Source organism: Elgaria multicarinata, chromosome 4 (assembly GCF_023053635.1).
Source record: "Elgaria multicarinata webbii isolate HBS135686 ecotype San Diego chromosome 4, rElgMul1.1.pri, whole genome shotgun sequence".
NCBI classification, from domain to species: Eukaryota; Metazoa; Chordata; class Lepidosauria; order Squamata; family Anguidae; genus Elgaria; species Elgaria multicarinata.
The window spans coordinates 130,864,765-130,886,297 of NC_086174.1; positions in this window are offsets into that span (position 1 = coordinate 130,864,765).

The window sequence follows — 21,533 nt, forward strand, 5'->3', positions numbered from 1 at the left end:
TATGAAGGGCAACGAGTTGCCCACTCCTGACTTAAATCTTCTTATATCCTACAAATATATGGAAAACAGAGTAATCTGTATTGCTGAGATAAATAAAATCAAGGTCGTCAATTAATATAATGAGAGATGCCCAAGATTGCTTTTGTAATAATCTCAAGAGCATATCTAAATCTTTAAGAGAGTGATGGTTTGTGGGCTAGATGCCTTGACATCTAATTATACTTACATTTCAAATATAAAACAGAGGGATATTTGTGCATATAAACATTTTACAAGGTACCATATCTCTGAATAGGTGAATAGCTCAATAGGTGAAACAGCTAGATTTATCATAAATGCTTGCTGTGAACATAAGAAGTACCCTGCGGGATCAGACCAAAGTTCTATCTCATCCAGCATTCTGTGCACACAGTGGCCAACCAGCTGCCTGTGAGAAACTCACAAGTAGGATATGAGTGCAACAGCACCCTCCCACTTGTGTTCCCCAGCAATTAGCATATATATACATACAAGCAGTTGGTTCCCACTCATGGAGAAAAATCAAACTTAATGAAAGGTTTAACTTAACTAACAATGTAAATTGAAACATTCAAATTGTTACATCTTTTAATGTTACAAAACTTCCTTAAATACGAAGTCCTTGGTGGAAACTAAACTTTGACAGGGTTACTTTTAACTATAGGTATCTCTTGACCCCTTCACAATTTGTTTACAGGCTGTATGTCACAGGCATATAATTGTACTTTGGCCTGCACCTGTGTTTAGAAAGGTGTACAGGGACTTATGTGTGTGTGTTCATATTTCATTTTGTTCCAATTTGCAATTAATTATGTTTGTTTAATTATACTTGCCATTTTTGGATATTAAATATAAAACTTTATAGTCTATTGTTATAGAAGATAGCCTTATTCTTAAGAAACAAACAAAGCTTTATGGACATAAATAAACTCCTGACTTCAAATTATAATGAAAACGGTTGTTATCGTGGAATCTGCATGTCAAGAGCTTTCCAGTGACGTGTGTTTTATAAGAATCAGTCAGTGGGAAGGTAGTGAAAGAGGGATGACCAACTTCCGACTTATACACACACACACACACACACTTAAAAGATACATAGGCATACTACCTCTGGTACATACCATTGACCTGAAATGTTCTCTGCTTAGCAACAGTCTTTTAATAAATGCCACTTTTGTTTCCCCTGCTTCTCTCCAATATACTGTTCTTTTGCACAGCACTTTGTGCAACACCTTTCAGGGAAGAAGTGTGTAAGCACTTCTCAACGAAATTGCCTTAGCACCAGCAGTTGAGAAAGACAACCATGATAGAATGTATTTTAGCCTCTGGCTCATAGCTTCAACCGTACTTAGATTCTTTGAGGTCTAGGCAAGCTAATTTTAATGGCTGTAAGTTTATCTGCTCTATAAATGATAGGGGATGTCATCTGAACCCCAAACCTCAGCTTAAAGTTATAAGTAATTAGCTGTATTTGAATAGCTACCCTTAATTAAATGAGATAAACATGTTTTGCTTGACTGAAACGGCTTTGTTGTCAGTTGGTATTTGTCACAAAACCTAGTTAATTTGCATATATTTGTCGAGGAGTCAACTTAGTGCTATCATTGACATAAATGATTACAACAAAATAAACCTGTCATGTGACCCTACTAATTAATTTTCCTGCATGGACTAACTTGTTCACTCCAAGTATCATCTTTGGCTGCTCTCACCTTCAGAAATGTCATGGATGCTAAGGCTATGAATGGTAACTAGCCTTATGGCTATATGCTATCTCCATTATCTGAAGGAACATGTCTATGTCCACCAGTTGCTAGGGATCATGAGCAAGAGTGTGCTGTTGGACTCATGTCCTGTATGTGGGTTTCCCTCGGAAGCTGGTTGGCCCCTGCGTGAACAGAATTGTTGTTGTTTATTCGTTCAATCGTTTCCAACTCTTCGTGACTTCATGGACCAGCCCACGCCAGAGCTTTCTGTCGGCTGTCGCCACCCCTAGCTCCCCCAAGGTCAAGTCTGTCACCTCCAGAATATCATCCATCCATCTTGCCCTTGGTCGGCCCCTCTTCCTTTTGCCTTCCACTTTCCCTAGCATCAGCCTCTTCTCCAGGGTATCCTGTCTTCTCATTATGTGGCCAAAGTACTTCAGTTTTGCCTTTAATACCATTCCCTCAAGTGAGCAGTCTGGCTTTATTTCCTGGAGTATGGACTGGTTTGATCTTCTTGCAGTCCATGGCACTCTCAGAATTTTCCTCCAACACCACAGTTCAAAAGCATCTATCTTCCTTCACTCAGCTTTCCTTATGGTCCAGCTCTCGCAGCCATAGGTTACTATGGGGAATACCATTGCTTTAACTATGCGGACCTTTGTTGTCAGTGTGGTGTCTCTGCTCTTAACTATTTTATCAAGATTTGTCATTGCTCTCCTCCCAAGAAGTAAACGTCTTCTGATTTCCTGGCTGCAGTCAGCGTCTGCAGTAATCTTTGCGCCCAGAAATACAAAGTCTGTCACTGCCTCCACGTTTTCTCCCTCTGTTTGCCAGTTATCAATCAAGCTGGTTGCCATAATCTTGGTTTTTTTGAGGTTTAACTGCAACCCAGCTTTTGCACTTTCTTCGTTCACCTTTGTCATAAGGCTCCTCAGCTCCTCCTCACTTTCAGCCATCAAAGTGGTGTCATCTGCATATCTGAGATTGTTAATGTTTCTTCCTGCGATTTTAACTCCAGCCTTGGATTCGTCAAGCCCAGCACGTCGCATGATGTGTTCTGCATACAAGTTGAATAGATAAGGTGAGAGTATACAACCCTGCCGTACTCCTTTCCCAATCTTAAACCAGTCCGTTGTTCCGTGGTCTGTTCTTACCGTTGCTACTTGTTCATTATACAGATTCCTCAGGAGGCAGACAAGATGACTTGGTATCCCATACCACCAAGAACTTGCTACAGTTTGTTATGATCCACACAGTCAAAGGCTTTAGAATAGTCAATAAAACAGAAATAGATGTTTTTCTGGAACTCCCTGGCTTTCTCCATTCTCCAGCGGATATTGGCAATTTGGTCTCTAGTTCCTCTGCCTTTTCTAAACCCAGCTTGTACATCTGGCAATTCTCGCTCCATGAATTGCTGGAGTCTACCTTGCAGGATCTTGAGCATTACCTTGCTGGCATGTGAAATAAGTGCCACTGTCCGATAGTTTGAACATTCTTTAGTGTTTCCCTTTTTTGGTATGGGGATATAAGTTGATTTTTTCCAGTCTGATGGCCATTCTTGTGTTTTCCAAATTTGCTGGCATATGGCATGCATCACCTTGACAGCATCATCTTGCAATATTTTGAACAGAATACTGGACTAGAAGTACCCTTGGTCTGATCCAGCATGGCTCTTCTTATTTTCTTATGTAGAGGTTAGATGGATGGCACTGACGACATAGGAACAGAGTCTTTTCTATGATTGTGTCCCATCTCTGGAACACTCTCCCCAGGGATGTTGACCTGCTGCCTGTACTTTTATTGTTTATGTGCCAAATTAAACAGTATTTTATTTTCCAGTGACTTTGTTTGAATAAAGTTATGATTTATTTTATTATTTTGTTTAACATGACCACAGTTACAAAAATCACATGTGGGAAACTATTTATAGAATCAGATTTATGAGGTGAAAATGAATAGATCCATGGGATAGTCATAATGTGTGGTAGTCTTCCCAAGTTCTGGGAGAATATATATATTCACTTCCAGCATTTATTTGAAGTACTGCTACCAAGGGAACAGTTTTATTCCACTTTCTACTCAATGTTGTTCAGGTGACATACAACTTCCTCGGAAGTTCAACAATACAGAAAACGTTTACAGGTTAACCAGTCCCCTGGAGTCATGTAATTGTCCTATATTAAATTGTTCAAGAGCCACGCGGTAAGCTGTTTGCGTGCAGTGAATTACCACATGGACTGTGCAGTTTGCCACACCACCAAATAGCATGCCGCTGAAGGACAACTGTTATGAAATGGAGATAATTACCAATTCACTTGGCAACCCAATGCTCATATATGGTTCATAATGTGGTGATGGCTACTGCATGGAGCAGCCTCTGCATGACAGTTGCACTATGTGCAGAAACCAGAAGTTTTTAAAAGGCCACTGATGCCTTCATACTAGGGATGTGCTCCGCTCCGATTAGGAGCGTAGAAGCAGTAGCGGATTGGCCTGCTCCGCCTTACCCAGAGGCGGAGTAGGAGCGGACTGCGGACCCCCTAGAAGCAAGGCGAAGAGAAGCGCCCATTTTTCGGAGCTCCTAGTTCAGGCGGAGCGCTCCGGTCGCCATCTTGAAAACATTTCGCCATAGGATTGCATTGAGGCAAATAATCGCGCATAACTACGTTGTTTTTGAAGCTATCATTCTGAAAATTCTTGTGCACAGAGAGTCGTGGATGGGGGTCATTTTGAGACCACTCTCAACTTTCTGCATCGTACGGGTCGCGTGCTATATTTTTGTGAAAATCGGGTCAACCGCGCGGCTCAAATGGCGTTTTCGGCTTTTCGCCCATAGGATTGCATTGAGGGAAAGAATCGGGGATAACTGGGGGGGGGGTTTAAGCTATCATTCTGAAAATTCTTGTGCACAGAGAGTCGTGGATGGGGGTCATTTTGAGACCACTCTCAACTTTCTGCATCGTACGGGTCGCGGGCTAGAAGTTTTTAAAAAATCGGTGGGAAAAATACCTTTTTCAAAGGGCTGAGGGGCAGAGTCAGCTCCCGGTCATGATGATCCCAAAGTTGGAGGAGGGCATAGGCAAAACAGGTAACTTGGGATTCTGGGAAACTTCTCTTTCTTCATCTGAACGGGCTTTTCCCTGTGTTTTTTAACACAGTAGCCCCACCAAATGCACAAACACAACCTGAAATCATATACTAAGCCAAGAATAAGAGATAGAAACACAGCACTGCTCCCCACCCTAACCTTGGTGAACAACTGAATCGATGTGGTGCAAGGGGATGAGCTCCCCTAGGGCATCTCATCGTGGACGTGCCCCCACTCTCTCCTGCACTGGAAGGCCATTAGAGCCTTCCAAAGAGAGTAAAACGGTGGAGCAATGCCTATCATGAGTTGAAGTGAATGGTCACTTTTCAGTGGTGGAGCAATGCCTGTTATGAGTCGAAGTGAGCGTTTTACTTCTTCTCAGAGCTGTTGGTGGCTGTCAGTGTCTTGAACTGGCAGCTACTTCCCCCTCCCCCGGGCACGTCCCCCTATTGCTGGTAAAAGACAGATATAGCCTTTTTAAAAAAATTCTTCTTGCTGTTTATTGAGCAACGCTGCTGCTTTTAATTCCACCCCTCCTTTGTTTATTGATTGATTTATTCCATTTTATATGCATTACTGGCTTATCCTTGGCTCACTTCCTTATGCCCCCAGAAATGCCAGCTGCATGCCTGCCTGCCTTCCCTCCCTCCTCCCCTGCCCACCTCGCAGGGATGTTGTGTGTGGGGTGCCCGATTTTCAAAAATTCGCCAAAAATCAGGGGATGATGGGATTGCTTTGAAACTTGGCGTGCGTGTGTATATCCCCATGAGGTGTCATGGTGCCAAACATGAGGTTTCTAACTTGAACAGAAAAAAAGTTGTATAATTTTTTAGCTTTCAATGCAAGCCTATGGGGGGGGGGAAACGGAGCTCTGGATCCGGATCCGGAGCTCCGGGCGGAGCGGAGCGGAAGTGGGCGGAGCGGGGGCGGGGCGGAGCGGCCCGATCCGGAAAATGGCGGATCTGCAAGTGAAGCGGAGCGGGGGGTCCGTGCACACCCCTACTTCATACTATTTCTTCATACTACCATATAATCTGTCTATCTGAAAATGTTGAAGAAGTAACCCTATATAAATATAGTTTATAATCTACTTTGTATTAGAAAAAACCAAGTTGAACTTCGGTGCCACTTCCAGAGTACTGAGCTTCTGGGGAAAGCATGGCAATTGGGAGAACGTCAATTGTTTGCAGTAGAAACCTGGGGCTTTCTTTGAACTTCTGATTTTGGAAAGAGTTCACAAAGAGTTCAGAACAAATTTGGATTGGGCCATATGTTCTCCCATTTCCATTTTCAGATTGAACATTGTGTTTTTGACGGACTTGTAATAATTCTTGGTGTGTGTGTGTGTGATTATATTGTGTGAAAGTCCATTGTTTCCTGTATCTGCTGATATTTTCACTTCATACAAACACATCTCTTTGTTTTTTATTAGTCACATGGGTGATCTCAGTCATTGAGGGACCACATAGTGAATGGGATGATGATCATGCTGATGTCACTTAAGGCAAATGAAGCCAAGTCAAAGTGAGAGCAATGCATCCTGACAATAATGTGTATGTGTGAAACGGCCTTCACAAATGCACCAAGAGAGACAGTAGAACTTTCACTTCGTCTCAAAATACAATATTTTGCCATGGAGTCAGTTTACATATTCATCTGACACTCATCAAAGACCTGTACAAAATGTACCATGCAATGGCAGGGTAGTGGAAGAGTGGGATTGCACCTGCTGATCCCACCCCATGTAAGCACATTCAACACCATATCAGCGCATTGCCTATGCACTTTGTCTACATGCATTAGGCTCTGTGGATGCAGCTATGCTAATTGCACATTGGTAAGGGCCAGGGCCAGCTGATGTGATAGCACTCCTTCCTGGTGTACGCATCAGGATCCGGTGTACACATGGGGGGGGGGGCATGTATATGGTAGTATATAGATAATCAAATGCAGGTAAATCAAATGTAATAAGATTTTTTTTGTTTTTGTTTGGTTGACTGTAATAAGCATACTTATACTAAATCAGATGATGTAAATACATGTGTGAACCAGCCCTTAATAATTAGTTTCAGGGTGTTACTCATCTACCAATAACAGTTATTCTTTTGTCATTTTCTCCCTTGACCCTCACTTAGCTTCTTCAATGTTTATTGTTTTAGGGTGGGGTTTTTTTTAAAAAAAAAATGTGTATAGTGAGTTTTCTTCATGTAATCCCTGCCTTCTGTTCTTAGGTTTATAAGTAATCAATTAAAATGTAAATTGAAAGACAAGAGCCACAACCCTTGCCCTAAGAGAGAACACCATCCATAAACAGATATAAGGAATGGAATCAACATTTTGCTCCAGGAGGAACACTCAGAATCACTCCTGGTAAAAGAATAGGAGCTGCTTTTTCTCTCAATGGAAAAGGAAAAAATAATTTATCATATGACAGAATTAACAGTAAGCATTGGGGGGGGGAATATATCTGAATATGGATATTATTTTAAAAATACTTTCCCTAGCATATTTGTTCATCCAACTAGAAAGATGCATCTAAGCGACTTGATGTATTACTGACAGTGCGTAACATATTCAGTCAGATATTCGTATTTGTAAAGTGCCCCAAGTCGTGTGAAATATTATAATGTTGTTGTTGTTGGCTGTAGCCTTGGCAACAGTGTGGCTGCTTAAATCCCATTGAAGTCAGTGCAATTGTAGCAGCCTAAACAATCCACAGAATTACAATCACTGTTAATATTGATTTGCTATAGTGCTCTATGCATATACTGTTGCACTGTTACATTTATTAAGCATCTTGCATAATTAAATCACAAACTTTGGTACTCTAAATCCTGCAATTGTGCATGAATAGATATTGCTCAAAAAAACAACAGTAGCAGGCATAGAGAGACCTGGGCAGTTCCATCAGTGATCATTTGAGAACTGACGCACTTTGTACCGCATTTACACCGCGTGAGGGATGCAGGTCAAGCGTCATAAATGAAATGGCCATCGTAAAAGCGAGTCAGGCTCTGCCATCTGCCACAGCAGCTCTGAAAAGGGGCTGGGAGAGACGGCGTCCCAATGAAATGATCCCAGCAACAATGATGTGCCAGCACAGTTCACTTTAGCATCAGAGAATTGGGAAAGGACACAAATATTGCCCAAAGCACAGTGCCTGTGTTTCTGCCGTTTTCATATATGCGAACAAGAAAGGCCATTTCACTGTTTTGTTTTGTTTTAAAAAAAAATTCAGGAAAGACAACACTGGCCTCCACAAGGAACCCATCCGGAGTTATTTACTCGGGGGGGGGGGGGCTGATTAAGGCACCTCTCTCCCCTCTATTTTGTTTTGAGCTGTGAATAAGATGTTCTGTGTGCAGCTTCTCTGCTGAAGATTTAAATGTCCCCACGCATTTGATCCAAGCAACTCCAGCACAGCTGATGACAACAAAGCCTGGTTTCAAGCCCATTGTCATCACCATGGAGTTATAACAGATGAATGGGTGGCATTGATTCTGATTGGCAGACTCATTCACATGCATTCAGAGCTCATGAATTTTACTTAACACGTCCTCCGATTGCTTATTGGCTGGGATTTAATTGGAGTGATGTATTGCAGCCCTGCTAGATGAAGTGGAACAGTCTCTCTCTCTCTCCCCCCCTTTTTAGTTTAAGTGCCTCTTTTCTTCCAAACCTTCTAGTCAGAGATGCTTCAGGCTAATTATTAATATATAATGGTAAAAGCTGGAAAGAATCTAAGTCTTATCTTGTTATGATACTTTTTTTATTTTTGTGTGAAGGACAAATATGTTCACTCAGATAGAGCCACAATTTGAATGTTCATTTATTGATCTTGCAGTTTGATCACCAAGCCAATCAGAAGCCGATGCGGTTTTATTTGTTTTGAGAAATCTTCACATGCTAATTTCTGTTGGGCTGTACATTTCAACATTTCCAACTATGAAGTAAACTGCACTGAAATCAATGGGATTTGCTTCTGAATAAACCTGCTTAGGATTTAATTTTCAATTAGGCATTCTTGTTTCAAACTCTTTTCTATAACTGCTCAGTTATGGGGGTTTTTTGAGATTGTCCACATAAAACTGAATGTACTGGGGGGCTGGTTCAGACGAAATGTAGTCTCCATAAAGTCCCTCAGGAATGACAGCTGCCAAGTGTATGCTACATGTGGAAACACTGATTCACACAGATCACACCTCTATGCAAACATGCAGTGCGGACTACCACATATCTAAAGGAACTCTTTGTTGCATGTATTTATATTCCTATTTTACACAGAGATGTGTATTTATAAATCAGTTCTATTCCACCCTCTTATTCCTACACAAATGGGGTTCAAAAAGTTCACCCACCTAATCCTGACAGTCTTTCATTTTGTTTAATTCATTTGCACGTTTTGTACTACAAGGAAGTGCAGTTTTACATACTGATTCTTGACTGACAAGAGATGGTTCACATAGTTGCTGGGTAAGGTAGATACAACACTGGTCCAGTTTGCCCTTAGTTTGTTTTTGATGCCAGAGCTAACATTTGCTATCTTGATAGAAATATTGGCCACATCTGAGTTGAAAAAGTGAATATGATTGTAGCTGGATTGGCTAGAAGAGATGCAAAAGAGAAGCCATAGCATTTAATTGCTTGGGCTATGTTTTGGTCTAGCAGTTCATGCAGAGGTCAGAAGAATGTCAGCCCCAGGCTTAGAGGGACATGGATGAATCCATATGATTATGCTTGTGATAATGAAGTGTGTGCTTTTGCTTTTGCTTTTCTCTGTTGGAACTACTCCTATATGGTAAAGTAAAATATTATGAACATCTTTGTAACAGTGCTGAAGATCAGATAATGAGGACCCATAGCTCAGTGATGGAGCACATGATTGCTTGCACAAGGACTTAGGTCTATTTCTTCACACTTTCAGGATCTCAGGGTTTAATAGCAGAGCTTTAAGGACCTCTGCGTAGGACCTTGGGGAACCTCTACTCGTCAGAGCAGTTAATACTGAGCTAATAGGGCCAACTCAGGTCCAAATTAGATATGATGTCAGGAATGCATGAAAGCATCTCCAATGTGTGTGTGTGTGTGCGTGCGTGCGTGAACTAAAAGCAGCCATGGGTAGAAGATCTGGATTGGGGCCACAGCAATACACACACTACTGCAGTTAATCCCTTCCACCTAAATCACAGCTTCAATCTAAGACCGCCTCCAACTCTGGCTGCTTTTAGTAAAAACAACAACAACGAGAAAGGAAAGCTAGAGACACATTCCCACATCTCTATCATCACATCTAGCTTGACCCTCACTACAAAGCAGCTTCATGTGTTCATATGAGTGGGGGACGGAACATTCCTTGTAAAATGTGAAAATGTTGAATTTACCTGTCAGTCATTTCAGTTCCCAAAGATGCTTTAAAATAAGAAAGAAAGAAAATAATGTGTGTTTTTTATGACACTGTTATTTTGCAGTGAAATAAAAACATGCCCCAAATGTTGAATCTAATCAAATAAAGGCACATGCTTATAATGTTTTCATTGAATTCGCATTTATCTCTCAGCTAGATGGTAAAAACTATCAATGTATCCATGTAGAGTATGCCTACCTTCTTGGTGCATTTGTATCCATTGCATTGATCTTCATTCAGCACATGGACAAAAAGGCTGATTCGAGTTATAGCGTGAGAAACGGATTGGTTCAAGACTAAGGACGTAATCGTCAACCCACTTTCCTTCTGAGTAAACATGCATAGGATTGCTCTGCCAGTGAGTTGCACTTGAGTTACAATCCTGTAGACACTTACCATGAACTTTTAACTTGAACTCGAGGATTGAGTATACACATTTCCACTGAAATCAGTGACCCTATTCAGAAGACGCCTTTAGCCATGGCTTTAGCCAGGGTGAATAAGCCTTATACACCATGGTTAAAGCCATGGTTTAAGGTGTCTTCTGAATGGTGCCAGTGGGACATAACTTATACAGAACTAACTTTTCACAACAAGATTTTCACAGATAGGAGGATGAGCTTGTACGTCTGTATGTGCTCTGTATTAAAGTAACTCAAAGAAATTAAGTAAAAATAAAGCTGTGGTATTTTGCATAATTTAGTCTGCTTCTGCTAGCACTGGAGAAGGACCAGGACACTGAAGCCTTGAACACTGGAAAATATTCAGCTTTTCCTTCAGTTTCTGAGATTCACCAGGTGTTACCCACACCACAATCTCAAGCTGGTTTTTGCAGCCCATAAGAGCTAGAAAATGTTTATATTAAAATGAAAGCTGAGCAGTTTCCAAGAATCTTGCACCCAGTGTCACATGCTGCACTTCTGCAGAAGTATGGAATATACATAGCCCTGCTATGAATGTATACCTTCACTCAGACAGACCTTGTGAATCCCTATAGGAGAGGCACATTTTTAGGGTGACCATATAAAAAGGAGGACAGGGCTCCTGTATCTTTAACAGTTGCATAGAAAAGGGAATTTCAGCAGGTGTCATTTCTATATATGGAGAACCTGGTGAAATTCCCTCTTCATCACAACAGTTAAAGGTGCAGGAGCTATACTAGAGTGACCAGATTTAAAAGAGGGCAGGGCACCTGCAGCTTTAACTGCTGTGATGAAGAGGAAATTTCCCCAGATTCCCCATATCTACAAATGACACCTGCTGAAATTCTATTTTCAATACAACTGTTAAAGATATAGGAGCTCTGTCCTCCTTTTCATATGGTCACCCTACACATTTTAGAGCTACCATCTGCACAATGTAGAAGATGGTTTCATACATACATCTCCACTTTGTATGGGCAGAGCTTTATTGCCAATACTGCAGTGAACTGGATTCACTGGCCTTCTGAAGTTCTGGAGAGTGTATTAGAGCTTCTATAGCATTTCAGAATGGACTGACTGCATTGTTTTTACTATATGCACAGCTATTACAGGGGTATCTAGTATCTGGCAACCATCCTTAGGGTGACCATATAGAAAGGAGGACAGGGCTCCTGTATCTTTAACAGTTATATAGAAAAGATAATTTGTATGCATGCAGCACCTGGTGAAAATTCCCTCTTCATCACACCAATTAAAGCTGCAGGAGCCCTGCTCTCTTGACCAGATACAAAAGAGGGCAGAGCTCCTGCAGCTTTAACTGGTGTGATGAAGAGGGAATTTCACCGGGCGCTGCATGCATACAAATGACACCTGCTGAAATTCCCTTTTCAATACAACTGTTAAAGACATAGGAGCCCTGTTCTCCTTTCCATATGTTCACCCTAACCATACTAAAATATTCCATTGTCGTAGATATTTTTTTAAAACAGGCATTACCTGTCCTACATAATCTAAAATATCAATAGATATAAAACCACTACAAGTTGCTATTTATTTATTTATTACATTTTCTACATCATCCAACAACTCTCCGGGCAGTTCACAAAAAAATAAATCACAATGTACAGCATAAAAACAATATTAAATATAGAAGCTTAAGACTACAGTATTAAAATACAGTAACAGATTTAAAACAGCAAAGTTTTAAAAAATGATAATGCTAAAATGTCATACTCTTTCAGTATGAAAACGAATCACTGAGAGACCTGGCTACTCTCTGCCCCATTCTCAAATATTCTGCATGAACAAAAAGGCATGCAAAGCATGTTCAGATATTACCAAAAGGACATTTCAGTTGGAAACAAGTCCAAAATGAATGGAACACAAACAACCCATGCCCAGACCAGCCTAAGAGAGGATAGGAAAAGGGAAGAATTCTGTTCTGATATGTCCCCACTTAGGGTCAGCATCATCAGGCACCTTCCAAGGCCTACATCCTAGCAAGGAGGCCTCTGCTGATTCCTCTGGAGCCCCCTAGCCCAGCTCCTTCTCCTCGTTGTTGCTGCCTGCTGCCCTGCCTTTCCCAAGCATACAAGCACTAATAATATCAAGGAGGAGGATGTTCCATTTCCTTTACCATCCCCAAGGCAGTTGTGTGGTTTGACCCAGAGAGTGAGGGCAAGTGAATTGGCAGTGGTGAGGAGATAGGCCCAAGCCCCAGCCCACCCCCAAAACTGGAATCAACAATGGTTTCCAAAACTGAGGGATGGAAGAGAAATGCCTCAGTGCTCAGATTCCTTCTTTTCCTTTTCTAACCCCTCCCCCCTCCCCAAGGAAAAGACAGGGGAGGTAGAGAAGAGAAGCAGGGTGTCACCAATGTCCTTGGACAGAGTTGTGTCCTCTGACTCTTAGGCTTCTCTACATGGAAGCAAAAGTTCTGTACCTTTCCAGGGCTTTGTCTTCTGGAGTCTTTGTAGGATTACGATCAGCACAATGCACTCAGTCCCCCTGTTTCTGTTTACTTGTGAGTAAGTTCCTTAAGTTTCATTTATACACTCAGTAGATGGCGCTGTGATATTGTGCAATTCCAGAAGTACACCTTCTCTTTGATAGCAGTTTATATTTATTACTGCATTTTCGGCAGTTTATAAAATGGTGGAATAAAGCTTAAAAAGGATGGGAGAGACACAGGAGCTTGCCAATGTCATGAAAAGGACCCACAAACTTCTGTGAGTGCACAATAAATGCCTCATGTAGAAACAGCCTTACTATTTCCCAATTCTGCCCACAATCGAAAAAGTTAAGTCAGAACTGTGGTAGAAATGACTTGACACACTTTTTTGGTGCACTGCTATACTACTATGGCTTGAAAAACATTCCCCACTCCCCTCTCAGCATCTGCCTCAGAACATCTTGTTTTTAAAGTTGAATGAACGTTAAAGTTGTATGAATTCTGCCTACTACAAAATTCATGTAGAATGTAAAATTCACCACCATTTATAGGCTTGAAACAGCTTGCTGAACACTGCGACCCTACTTCTTAGAACCAGCAACTGAGGATATGGGTCCTGATCACACTCCAAGTCACCATTCATAACAGTTATCGAGGGAATGACTGGAAAAAGACAGCTACAAGGCTCAGCACTATCTTCAAAGATAACATCACATCAAACAAAGTTCTGCAGGCAAAGCAACTATGTTTGCTTTGTGCTCATTTCAAGATGCTCGTCCGCTTAGCCATGCATGTGGATCTTGAGAGCCAGTGTGGACCCTGAGAGCTAAAGTGATGGACTGGGAGTCAGGAGATCCAGGTTCTAGTCCCCACTCAGCTATGGAAACCCACTGGGCTGGTCACAGACACTCAACCCAACCTACCTCACAGGGTTGTTGTTGGGAGGATTAAAATGGAGAGGATGGTTATGTACACCACCTTAGGTTCCTTGAAGGAAAAATGGTGGGACATAAATGCAATAATAAATAAATAAATGAAGGTGCAGGGATTAAATGAGGTGGAAGCAGGTTATCCAATGTAATGGAATGTGTGCATGGATCAACTCTCTCCATTGATATTAAAGCAGGAGCCATTCCAGGCAAGGGAGTGCTACCTTTGCATTGGAATCTCTGTGCCGGGACTATAATTCTAGCTCATACAATAGCAATTACTCGGCTTCTTCACAATTGCATTTTCTAGATGCCCGATTTTTTAAAAGAACAGCTTCTGTACACCTGAAAATAGAAAGTGCAAACTTGACGAGCAAACACATTGCCCAGGCCGGTTCACTGTGCTTGGCTGTAACTCCTTGTCACGTACACATCTATGTTGTGTCTCTGCCCACTATGTGAAATCAGTGCTGGGCCAAAAGTATTTGTACATTTGGGGATTGGGGGAGCAAATGTCTACCATTTTTGTCATACCTGAAAACTTCAAGGTGGCTACAGGTTTCCTCTTCTTCATAAAGGCTAAAACTTCCTCTCCTAGGAGTATAAAGAGCAGTCCTTATACAGGGAAAGGATCTCCTTCTGATTCGAGACATGGTCAGTCTTCTGACTTCTCTGGCTGGGTGAGGGCTTCCTTCCTCTCCCCAATTAGCCTAGTCTCCTGATTAGAAATCAGTGGAATTCCTACATTGTATCCCATGGCAGGCCTTCTTAGAGTAGACCCATTGAAATGAACAAGGCTTAGATTACACTAACATTGCATGTAACCCATTGGATACCACCCTTAAGATGGCGCTGCATGTCATCTCGGAGAACGAGGACCCTCTTCAAGATCCGCCACATTAAGGAAGCTTCTGTGGAGGACATTTATGGCCTATCTTTGCCAGATATACTGATTCCCAGGCTGCTGCTTTACACATCTTCTTTAGAGGAAAGCTTCTCCCAAAGGCTGCCACAGTTAGGGCCCCTTCTCACTGGCTAAGAAGGTGGAGGAGTCTTTTTTAGTGCCTCATAGGCAGCCATTATAGCCCCACACAACCACCACTCGGACAGAGATGCCCTAGGAACCTTAGACTTATGCAGTTCAGCCTGATTATGTGACGGCTAAAAGTGGGGGAGGGGGAAGGCAGTTTTCAAGTGACCACAAGTAGAATCCTCCTTCAGACCTTCCCCGTCAACATGGGTAGGTTATGTTAGGAAATGAGCAGGCGGAGATAGGAATGCTCAGGGCCGGCCCTACCATTAAGCAGAGTGAGGTGGCAGATGATGGAAGGTGGCCCCAAGGTACTGGAAGGGAGAGCTATGGGCCATGCAGCCCACGCTGAACACCCTGGGCTCACCTGCTGCTTTTAGACATGGTGGAGGATGTTGGCCCATTGCCAGTGTTGAAGAAAGATTCAACTGCCAGTCCAGTTGCCTTTTGGACACAGAATGAGAAGGGCACCATATTGTCCTTTGTCGCAGGCAACAAAATGTCTTGGGCCCTGGGAATTCTGGGTGCGAATCTTTCATGTGTGCTCACCTGCCCATCACACTTTTATCATTCATGTGAGCAGGCTGAACACCTGCATAGGACTCTTCTTTCCCAAAGTTGACTGTTAGGAACAGAAATTCAGTCCGCCTAATTAGGCCGATGGCCCTTCTTATAATGAACTTCTGCCAATCCCATTCCTTACGATACTCCAGTTTTCCCCAACCTGGTGCACTCTGGATGTTTCAGGATCCCATCAGCCCTTGTCAGCATAGCCATCAGTCAGGATTGATGGGAGATGTAGTACAAAACATCTGGAGGATACCAGGTTGCGAAGGCTGTGATACACAATGCTAGGTCAGACATTAGCAAGGACTAAGTCTTGAACTCTATCACTTATTTTCTGTTTATAAGCATATAAAACATGTGTGTCTGTATAGAAGATGGACACAATCACAACTATATTCATCTGATAAAGTAGACAGTATCCACAAAAGCTTATATCAGAATAAATGTGTTACTCCTTAAGGTGCTGCAAGACTCTTAGTTGATTTTCCTAATATACAAATCCCATTTTCTTAGCAGGTAGTAGGTTGTAGTTGCACTTGTGGTTCTTGCAGCAGGAACCATCCTCATGAAAAATGAAATGCAGAAAACAATATCAGGCAGGTCTCCCCAATACCCCACTGCAACTTCTCTCACCTTCATTCTCAGGTCCCAGCAATAGCTATTGAAACTGCTGGCAGCATTTTAGATTTTGCCAGTGTTAAAGAGGTGAACTCCATCAGTCAAGGCTAATGTTGATAGGCAGATCTGCCTTCCTTTGTTTCTGCATTCCCTGGAGGAAAGTTCTGGAGGCATGGCTTTGTTTACTCTGCAATTTCTCCCCCCCCCCTTTTTTTTTTTAAAGAGTCAGTAATAATGTTTACTTTACTTCCTTCCCCCAGTACTGTTTACCAGCTTTGGTGTGGCCAGATGACTAAGTCAATATATATTAAGGAATACATAACAATGTTGTAATGAGAATTAGCGGTACACTGAAAAGACAGAGACGCTGGCTGCTATGTTTTGCACTGTTTAGTCTGGGGGTAATGAAGAGCTCACAGATGACCTGATTTCTTTAAACTAGGTCAGATTTGACTGAAGCACAGCGATGTCTCTCTCTCTCTCTCTCTCTCTCTCTCTCTCTCTCTCTCTCTCTCTCTCTCTCTCTCTCTCTCTCTCTCTCTCTCTCTCGCACTGTCTCTGTCACCTTGCCTCTCGAAAGTTCCCAAGAAATCATGGTAGACCTTTGTCAATATAAAGCTGATAATCTGATACATGACAGTTCTGGATTTGTTCAAAATTACCCTTTGCTGCATGCATCTTAACAAAAGATAAAGGAGTTCCGACTGCATTGTTTTGCACAAATTTAATGTTGACTCTATAGCATCTAGTATGTACACAATATAGGTGATCCATCCCTCTGAAAGTCTGCTTTTTTAAATATGCTCTGTTGATCATACAAGGTACTTTAAGCCTGCATTGTTCAAAATGTCCTCTTCATCTGTCACCAGTGTCAACCCGCCCCTTTTGCACATCCCCTTAGTGTAGATTATTGAATAATTGAAGACCACACACTGGCCCCAATTCAGTGCTGCTGAAACATATCAGGAGCTTGCATGCCCACTGCTGTGCTCAAACAATTGTCATTTGCTGAGCAGTATAGTCAGCTTTGGAGTACAACTGCCCACTTCCTCTTTGCCTGCCAGCCAGGTGATCCGTGGTGTCAGAGCTGATTGTACCGATATAATAGTGCAGCCATGCATGTGTTTGCAGAAGCACTGGACACCCTCCCCTGGATGCACTCTTGAGCACGAACAGAAGAATGGTTGAGTACTTGCTGTGTTTTTAGGTTTGGTTTTAAGTATTCTAAATAGTTAAATTGATTTTAACTATTTTAACTACTTTTCTATTTATCATGATGTAGTTTAATGTTTGATTTTATAAGCCACTTAGAGGTGGGTTTTGTTTTTTTTAAGATCATGGCAGCAAGTGTATAAATTGATACACTAAATAAATAATAAATGAAAGGGAAGGAAAGTTGTTTCAGCTCACAGATCTCACTGGATTTGGGCAATGTTGTGTTTTAATAAATTAATTCGGCAACCAAGAATTGGACTATCTGCTCTCTGTACACACAGACACACCCTGTCCAACTGATATCAGCTGCCCTGTGGGAAGGATCTTGATGACTTGTTATATAGTTCTATTGTGACTTTAATAGTTTATTTCCATCAAATTGTAAATTGCCTTGGAAGGATTTGCTTCCTTAAAGGTGAGGCAAACAATTTTATATCAAGGGACAATTAATATGTACGAATATAAAAGAATAGGGGATTATTCAGAAGTATAAGATGTAGGTGGGACTTCCTGGCTGCTGAAAATTCTAATCAATTACCACTTCTGTTGTGTGTGAGTGTACTAAAAACATTTATTAATTAGTTTGCCATCCTACATAAATCCCACTGTATTAAGTGGGACCTACTCTCAGGGAAGCATGTATAGGGCTGCAGCATTAACCAATGAAAGACTACCAAGATGCTGTTGCATTTGAGTTCCTTCTGAGTGGATATGATCAGAAAAATGCAGCATTGAATTAAACACACACACACCGTAGAAAAAGTGCTTGAAAATATGGTGCCAACACATATCTGAAAGACTCCAAACGGCGTTGTCTTTTCCTCCCACTTACATTTGTCCGTTCAGCTCACATCCTGCTTTTAAAGAGTGATGTCATCAGCATGTGTGATAAGCTTAGCTGGCGTGTGTGAACAGCCTCCTCCTCACTCTTCCCTACATTTCGGGAATGGTTTAATCAAAACGAGCCTTTCTAATTGGAAGATACGTGGTCACCGAAGAAATGCCGTTCAGCATCAACCGGAGCCTGGTGTCTTCTATATCCGTGCCAATTGTATGCAAATCATGCCAATTATATATGTACAGCACATACAAATGAGCTGCACTCTCTCAACTCATCAGATATTTCTGAGGGGGTCTCGCGCATAGCGCTGCCTTGTTAAAACACAGCAGGAGAGTCGGTGACTTCCTCCTAAAACAACTCAAAAGAAACCCAGTTGTTCACACTTGAGTGGCGTGTGTGTGTGTGTGTGTGTGTGTGTGTGTGTATGTACAGATAAGAGAGAGACACACACATCCATACTCATAACCAGGGAAGTGATTTAGGAACATAAGAAGCTGCCTTATGATAAATCAGACTCTTGGTCCATCTACCCCAGTATTGTTGACACTGACTGACAGTGGCTCTCCAGGGTTTCAGGCAGGAGTTTTTCCTGGCCTGCCTAGAGATGCCAAGAATTGAACCTGGGACCTGTGCTCTATGGCCTCCTTCTTGAAATATACCCTGGTGCAAGGAATGCCAGAATATAGACTAGGGATTTGCGCTCCGCACTGAAAATCTGGGGGTTCGACAGACCTTCAACGAACCTCTGAAATTACAGCATGGTTATGGGGTGGTTTTAAAACCATCGGAAACCCACGGTGTGGTTAGAATATCATTCGGAGCCGCGAATGGATGACGCGAGGGCATGTTTCATGTTGATGGACAACTAACTGTGAGTAGCTTATTAAGCTACCATGTATAATTTGACTTCCCCTCTGCCCCTGTCCTGCTGCAGTCCTCCAACCCGAGCACTGGCACTGTTTCACCTGTAAAGCACTGGAGGTTTTCAGTTGGGAGGCACCTGATCCAATATCAAAAAACCCGTGTGACTACTCATCAAGGAGCGAAAATTCCGAGCACCAAAAAAAGGGGTGGCACTAATAACCCTTGAAGTTTGCAGAATTGGAACAAAACTTCCTACACGGCCTCCCCCTAGTGGGAAGGCACCCAATCCACCTAGTGGATATAAAATCCACTAGATCTGGGTTCTAGTCCCCACTCAGCTATGGAAACTCACTGGGTGACTTTGGGCCAGTCACAGACTCTCAGCCCGAGCTACTTCATAGAGTTATTGTGAGGATAAAATGGAGAGGAGGAGGATTATGTACGCGCACCTTGGGTTCCTTGGAGGAATAAAGGCGGGATATAAATGCCATAATAAATAATAAATAAATAAGATTAGGCTTCCAATCCACCTTGAAAAGTACTGACTGGGTTCAGACAATACCCACAATGGGTTAAAAAAAAACTCATTGCAGATTATTTAACCCATCATGGATTATTGTGTCATCTGTTGGGAATTTTTTAAACCGCGATGGGTTATTTGTCTGAAACAACCCACTCTGATAACCCATGGTGTGCTTTAGAGGTTATTTAACCCACCGTGGATTATTGTGTCATCCGTTGGTCACTGTGAGTTAATTTGCTGGCCTATAGAGTCCTGGGGCAAGATGGGATCATGCAGCTGCCTTCGCTCTATGAACACTTGAAGATTTGCAGGATTTGGACCACACTTCAGAGGTAGTCTCGCCTAGTGGGGAAGAAACTTTGAAAAATAAGCAAAAATAAAGAAAACAGTAAAAAAAATGGGCATTTCCCTCATAGCATGAAGTGCATAATTTATTTATTTATTTTTGCTTACTTTCCAAATGTTTATTTGTGCCCTTTTTGATGCACCCTGGTTTTTCCCCTCCCTGGGTATAATTGCACAGGCTTTACACCCAGTGAGTTTCCATAGCTGAGTGGGGACTAGAACCCAGATCGCCCGACTCCCAGTCCAACATTTTAGCCACTACACCACACTGGCTCTTCATTTTCAGTCTCACTCCACTTCATTTTCCCAACCACATGTTCAGCAAACTTATAGTATTTTCTTCTAGCTCTTTGATAAAGCTATTTTTAAAAAGATCAAAACCTCCCAGCTTGAAAAGCATATACAATTCAACAGGACCTGATCTTGTTATATTATTGCATCCATTACCAGTTCAGGCAGGTGTTAAGTTTCAATTAACCTGGGAATCAAGTATTATAGAATCTTCACTGCTAATTACTTCCATAATTGCATGGTGCAGGAGTGTGGAATAGAATCAGTCATCATGCTAAGTTTGTATGACTATAGAAAGAAAGGGGGGATATTCATTCCAAAGTGCAGCATCAGTGCTCATGAACAAAAGTGGCTCTTTAAAATAAATGGAAATAAAATATGAACAAAACTTTTCAATGAAAGTAAAGGGGAGAAAAACAGAACATTATTTATTGGGCTCAATTTCTTAAATAGAGAATGGGCATCGATTCCGCTTAGGCTTCCAGGTACCTCACAACTGTTTTAAAGTCAGAACCTCCTTTAATCAGTGATCAACAGATCAGAAAAGAACAAAGGAGGTTCTGACTTTAAACCATTCTTTCTGTTAAGTAAATCCCACTGGAATCAATGGGGTTTACATCCCTGTCAACTTGTTTAAGTCCAAACTGGAAGGGTGCTTTCACATGTTGTAACTTCCGACTACCTCTTCTTTTAATATGACATGTACAGACCAAGTCTATGCATGTCTACTCAGAAGTAAATCATGCTGATTTCAATGGAACTTATACCTCAAGAAAATGTGCATAGTGTTTGCAACTCTAGCAGAATATTTGACCCTGTTCAGACAGTACGCTAAACATTATGGCTTAGCGTGTTGTGTGAACCATGACTTAGTATGTCATGTGAATCATTCATAACTCTGATGGCTACATAACCATGGTTTAATCATGCTCACTAACCATTGCTGCAAAAGGTTAGCACCCTAACCATGGCTTAGCGTGCTGACTGAAGAGGCCCAATGAGTCTTTGCCTTGCTATTTGGATCATGTGAAAATGTTGCTAGTGCTGGATTCTTAAACCACAAGGCAGATCGCTCCAGTCTTGGGTCATCTACTATGGCTATTAGAAGGAGGGCTTTCTCTGCTGTGGCACCCCGGTTGTGGAATTAGCTCCCCAGAGAGGTCCGCCTGGCGCCTACACTGTACTGCTTTCGTCGCCAGCTGAAGACCTTTTTATTCTCT